This window comes from Mustela erminea, chromosome 1, assembly GCF_009829155.1.
Source record: "Mustela erminea isolate mMusErm1 chromosome 1, mMusErm1.Pri, whole genome shotgun sequence".
Classification (NCBI taxonomy): Eukaryota; Metazoa; Chordata; class Mammalia; order Carnivora; family Mustelidae; genus Mustela; species Mustela erminea.
In genome coordinates, this window is record NC_045614.1 from 108,476,166 (window position 1) to 108,482,717 (window position 6,552).

The following is a 6,552-nucleotide window of genomic DNA, read 5'->3' on the forward strand; positions in this document are numbered from 1 at the left end:
TTGCTCTCTGCCCTGCTCTAAAAGCCAGGCTAAGGCAGTGCCGTCTTGTTAGCATTTTTGTTATTATTGTAGATAAATATTTTACGGAAGTGTAACATGAATATGTAAATTTGCACTCATCACATGTGTAGAGCATAATGAATTTCACAAAGTAAACACAACCACATAACTAGTACTCAGATCAAGAAAATCCCATTACCACAGGTGACAGACTTTGACTTTCTATGATAGCCAATATCTTCATTTCCGTTGCAGTAAAGTACTCCCCCGGAAAGTCTTTATTCATGCACATACGATTCATGGGAAATCATGAATTATTGAGCGATAACCTCCCTAGAAAGTGAGTGAGTCAGTCAACAGGGGCACCTCTTGAGGGAGCATGTACATTCCCTAAAGTCAGAGGTTGTCTTTATTAAGCACAGCATCAGAGGCATACCTTGGGATCGCTGGGCCTAGGGCTCTGTCTAAATGCCAACCAGGAAAAAGAAAAGCAACAATGAGACTTCTCTAATTTGGAAATTTATTCATAATTAGCATACTGGCTTGTCGTATTCCTACAATTATAACCTGTGAAAGTCATTGTTGTCAGAGAGTTAGCCCAGATATGGAGAAATCCTGCAAAATAGAAGGACGAGTGGATGCTTCAGAGAGGAAAGAGGCATAATGGTACACTTAACTGGGGCAAGATGACCTGGGTTGCCATCTGGGTGTGACTGTTCATTCTCTGTGCCACTGGACACAGTCATGTCTACTCGCCTAGCTTCTGATTCTTTACCTTTAAAATGGTCATGAACTTGCTTTTTAATTTTGTTTTAGTGGGTTTTTGGTACGGTTCTTTTGTCTTTAATAATTAGAGATGCCCAGTCCTTAGGCTGGCCTGCGGGTTGTGGGCATAGAGTGAAATTAATCACTCCAGAGTGATTCTAATAATTGAAATCTGATTAGAGAATGACTGGATTTGCTGGTCATATATTAGTGCATATATTAGATCATGTTTTAGTTCAAACATAAATTTAGAAAAGTTCACAAATAGTCATTTAATCTAACTCCAAAGCTGTATATTTAAAATGTATTTATCTGAGAGAATGACCCCAGGGTTTTTATCACAATAGATAATTAAGGGTAATTAAGATAATTAAGTGCAAAATACATTTAATAAAATTTACACATTTGTCACGGTTGGGTATCACATAAAGTCCACAGGAAGGAAGACCAATTAAGGAATTATTTGATTGTTTTTGCATATGCTTATTAATCTCAAATGAACTATCATATTGTTTACTTATGTAAGATCTGTTTTGATATTTAGAAAGGTTATCATGTGAAAACGAGGATGAAAACAATTCAGAGATTGAAACAACTAGAGCACATAAAACCCTGTATTGTACCCCACAGAAAATGCACAATAAACTCAAAAAGATAGATTTTGCCTATGAAAACTGAGCAACCATACACATTCACACTCACACTATGGAATACAAGATGACTTCCAGCTGGGAAATCAGGGAAGATTCATGGAGAAGGTATTTGAAATCCATCTTAAAAGATGGACTGGATTTGTCAAGAAAGGAGGGAGGTGGGAGGCACTTAGGCAATAAACACAGCAGGGACAGAGGCAGGGTGGTGTGAATGTTCGCAACAAGGAGAAAAGAAAGAAATGGCGCTTGTTTCTTGACGTTAGTCTCTATCGCTGGGAGTAGGTAAAAATAAGTTAAGGAAGGCTAGTTGGAATCTGGTCATGGCAGGCTTAGCTATATTAAAGCATTGTCTTTGGAAACCTTGGGAAGCCCTTCAAAGTTGACAAGTAAAGGAATGAGTTGCTTCAGGTCACACAGGGATTTAGAAGGGTCAGCTAACTCACATTGTCTGAGCTGAAGTCAGAAGATCATTCTCACTGTCCCCAACTACCAGAGAGGTGTCAGTAGACTCATGGAAGAATACCCATCCCAAATACCCCACACTTAAACACTCGAAGACTTTTCTGTAGCAGTCTAAGTGTTGGGAGGTGGGTTCCACAAAAGTGAAAGACAAAAATGACATTTGTAATGACTTTCCCTCTGGTACCTTCAAGGCTCTCCAGGGTAAAGAGCCCCAGTTACTTATCTACGTAGATCAGTTGCATGCAGCAGGTTAGCAACAGGAAGCACAGAAGGGCATTGCATTAGAAACTGCAGAGGGAATTTAAAATTGACCAAATGCAATTACCCAAGTTGGAATTTGGCCAAGGTCTCAGGATTTAATATCACCATTCATCCTGGGTCCTTGTAAAGACCCTCTGTGGTCAGACCTTAATTTTATTGTTCTGTAAAATTCATGGGATAGCATTTCTCAGCCTTCCTCCCACCCCCAAACCAGGACCCTACTTTCTTTTCTTGGCCACAGTGCTTCCAATATGCTTTTGATTGCTCCTGCTGACACCAAGACACTTTCATTGCCCCTGAAGGCCATTTTATTTATTGGTGCTATGTTTCTAAAAGATGCATTTCCTTCCACCAATATGTTCAGGTGGCTACGTAATAACATAGGCTGACATTTTGGTCACAACTCAGGAGAGACTCAGACTGTATAAATTCCACAGCTCTACATGTCAATTGTGAGGTACCTTGAAAAATTTTTGTACAGGTTGACCTTGCTTTAAAAAAAAAATCATAGAAAATATACAGTTGTAGAAAATATAGTAGAAGGTAAACTCTAGCACCACATTTTAAATGTCAAGGAGCTTGGGGCACCTGTATGGCTCAGTGGGTTAGGCCTCTGCCTTTGGTTTGGGTCATGATCCCAGGGTTCTGGGATGGAGACCTGCATCGGGCTCTCTGCTCAGCGGGGACCCTGCTTCCCCCTCCCCTGTCTGTCTGCCTCTCTGCCTACTTGTGATCTCTGCCTGTCAAATAAATAAATAAAAAATCAAAAAAAAAAAGTCAAGGAGCTTTAATTATTATGCATACATACACACACAACTTTTGGTTGTGAAAACTAAAACATTACTAAAATTGAGATATATGTATAGAGTTAATATTGCAGAATATTTGAAAAGTCATGTGACAAACATCACATCTCAGTAGTTAAATAGACAAATATGTAACCGAACTATTAATAAATAAGGAAACATAGTTCCAAACATATTTGGAACAGTACTGAACCTCAATAGTTATCAAAGGAATGCAAATGTAAACAATAAAGAACATTTTTACACTTGTTATTGAAAAAGACTTAACTAATTTTGCTAATGAAATTTTGGGATTACTGGTACACTGTTATATTCTCATGATGCTAATGTTAATAACCACAACTCTTTGAAGAAGTAATTTGGCAATTAAAATCAAGATCTTGAAAATGTTATATTCTTTGAGTCAGAAAAAAATTTACCTAAAGAAATAATTCAAAGAGGAAATCGTATCCACATAGATATTGATTAGAAAATGCAATAGTAATCTAAGGTTGATACCTAGAATACATAAAGAACTTCTACAACTCAATAACAACAACAAAAAAAAAAATAGCTCAACTAAAAAATGGGTAAAGACCTTTTTTTGAAGAAGTTATACAAGTAGCCAGCAATCACATGAGAACATGTTCAACATCACTCATCAGCAAGTAAATATAAATGAAAGCCACAATGAAATACCATCACATAGAAAAACAAAATCAAACAAAAACAGAAAAGAAAAAGGAAATAGCAGATGTTGGCAAAGATATGGAAAAATTGGAATCCTTGTACACTCTTGGTGGAATGTAAAATGGTTCAGCTTCTATGGAAAACAGTGTAATTACTCCAAAATTTTTTAAAAAATAAAATTACTATTTGATTCCATAAAAATTTGAAAGCAAGGTCTCAGATAGATATTTGTAAACCTTTCTTAATAGCAGCATTATTTACAATAGTCAAAAAGTAGAAGCAACCCAAGTGTTCATTGACTGACAAGTGGATAAACTAAAGGTGGTATATACATTCAATCCAATATTATTCACTCTGAAAAAAGAAGGACATCCTGATACATGCACAATGTGAATGAATCTTGAAGACATCATGCTAAGTGAAGTAAGCCATCACAAAAGACAAATGCTATATGATTCCCACTTACATGAGGCACCCAGAGTAGTCAAAGTCATAGAGACAGACAATAAAATGATGGTTACCGAGGGTTAAGAGTATGGAGAAGGAGAGTTATTGTCTAATGAGTATAGATTTTTGGTCTTGCCATAGAAAGAACAGGTTTCTGAAGAAAAAAAAAAAAAGAAAGAAAATGTTTCTGGATGTTGGTTACATAAGATCATGAATGTACTTACTACTAAACTGTACACTTAAAAGTGGTTAGGATGGTAAATTTAATACTATGTGTATTTCAGCAAAAATTTAAAGAAAATAATTGCAACCTGATATTTAGGAAGTAAGAAAATTATAGTCCATATTGACAGGTCATGTGATAGAGTATCCTTAGATGTTATAATTATAAATAACCTAAAAAATCTTATGATACTTAAATTTGAAAACAATTCAAAACTCATATTTATAGACATGCAATCAAATATAAAAATGAAAATAAGTGAAGCATTAAGATGTGTAGGACTGTATATGTATAAACTTTGTGATATTTTATTTATGCTATTCTACAATAATATTTGTGAAAGAATAAATTGATACTACTCCTCCAAAAACAGAGTTTTAATATCATTTCTTTTATGGGAAAGAATCAAAAATAAATGTTCTTTTCTTTTTAACTTTTTTTGTTTTAATTGCAGTATAGTTAGCATACAGGTGTACAATATACAGTGATTCAGTGATTCTGTACATCTCTCAGTGCTTACCATGCTAAGTGTACTTTTGGGGTGCCTGGGTGGCTCAGTTGGTTAAGCGGCTGCCTTCAGTTTAGGTCGTGATCCTGGGGTCCTGGGATTGGGCCCAGCATTGGGAATCCCTGCTCAGCAGGGAGTCTGCTTCTTCCTTTCCTCTTTCTCCCTCTGTGTCCCCCTCTCATGCTCTTTCTCTTTCAAACACATAAAGAAAATCTTTTAAGAGAATGTTATCAATGGAAAGGGCATGGATTTAAATCCGTATCACAGAACTCACTCTTGCTTATTGTGGTTTTTCTGGTAACCTCCCATAAGTGGCCTCTCTGCCTCCATTATTTTTGTCTTTAGCTAAACATGGCATTTAAGCTGGTGGTTCAGGCTATCTTGGGGAGTTACTCCCAAATATACATAAGGTATACAAGTTCATAAACTTTTCTTTATTGAAGAAATGACACGTGTACCCTTAAGCCCCTTCACCTATAGAAACAAATGTTCTTCCTCCCCATGGAAAAGTGCACACATAAGTAACTTCCACATAGAGAAGCCTTTTTAGAAAGAGAAATCAGAAGATGTATTTAGTCTGGGATAAATTCCAGTGCATAAACTGGAATTTGAACCATGAACTACAGAAAATCACAAGGATACAAAGAAACTAAGAGTATTATTGAATGGTTTATGTTTTAGCGATCTAATTTGTGATTCTTTTTTAATATTATTATTAATGTTTTATTGAATTTTTTTCCTTTTAGATGTTTGGTATTATGAGATTAGTAAGCTTTGTTTTTGTTCATATCTAATGCTGCAAAAACAATTTGCTATTGTTTACTATATCTCCAGTTCTGTAATGCACATCAACAGAAAAACATAATTCAGTAAATATTCTTTATAATAAGTACTTTTTAAGGGAAACTTTAAAATGTCAACTTTAAGTATTTATTCATTCAATAAATACACATTTTTTTCTTCACAAAATAATTTATAACATATTTAAAATTTACAAACATGTCGGATGTTTCTAGAGGTTATTTAACATGTCACATTTTTTTTGTAACTGTAAAAATGAGGTAAGAGCCTTCATTCCCTTTGTGATAGTCAACTATTCTGTGAGCCTAAGTGAAATCATTGAAACCACCATCTATAAAACAGTTAAGATTTAATGAAGAGTTCTTAATGAAGCAGAAACCTGGGAAAAAGAGATAGAAGGAAAGATAGTGCCGAACTCTATGTCCCCAAAATGTGGCTCTGTGAGCACATGAAAGTGGGAGCATATTAAAAACAATAGAGTAAGGGACACTCACAACAGGCCCCACCATTCTTGACTGGCCCTTCCTACTATTTGCCCAAAACCCAGCTTGGGCTGTTGTTCAACTTTCTGACTAATTGATGATGGATTCTTGAATGATATGTGACTCTCTATACCTGTAGATTAAAAAACCTTTATCTCGAAAGGTAAGTTACTGGTGTGGATGAAAAGGGTTTATGCATTTGAATTGCCTACGAGGTGTCTAGTACCTTACTTGTGAACAGAAAATGGGAGTTTCCGCCCCCACTCCTTGACTTAAAATGAATTTCTAATTTGTCTCTTATTCCCAAGGAACTACAGGTACTGTAAGAGAACCATAGCTGATACTAATTCTCATTCTCCCCAAAGTCCAACACAATTCTTCCCATGTGATAGGTATTTGATATACATTTATTGATTAACACAAGCATTCAATAAACACTTTTTGCTGGGTCAACATTGCAGCCGGAAACATATGG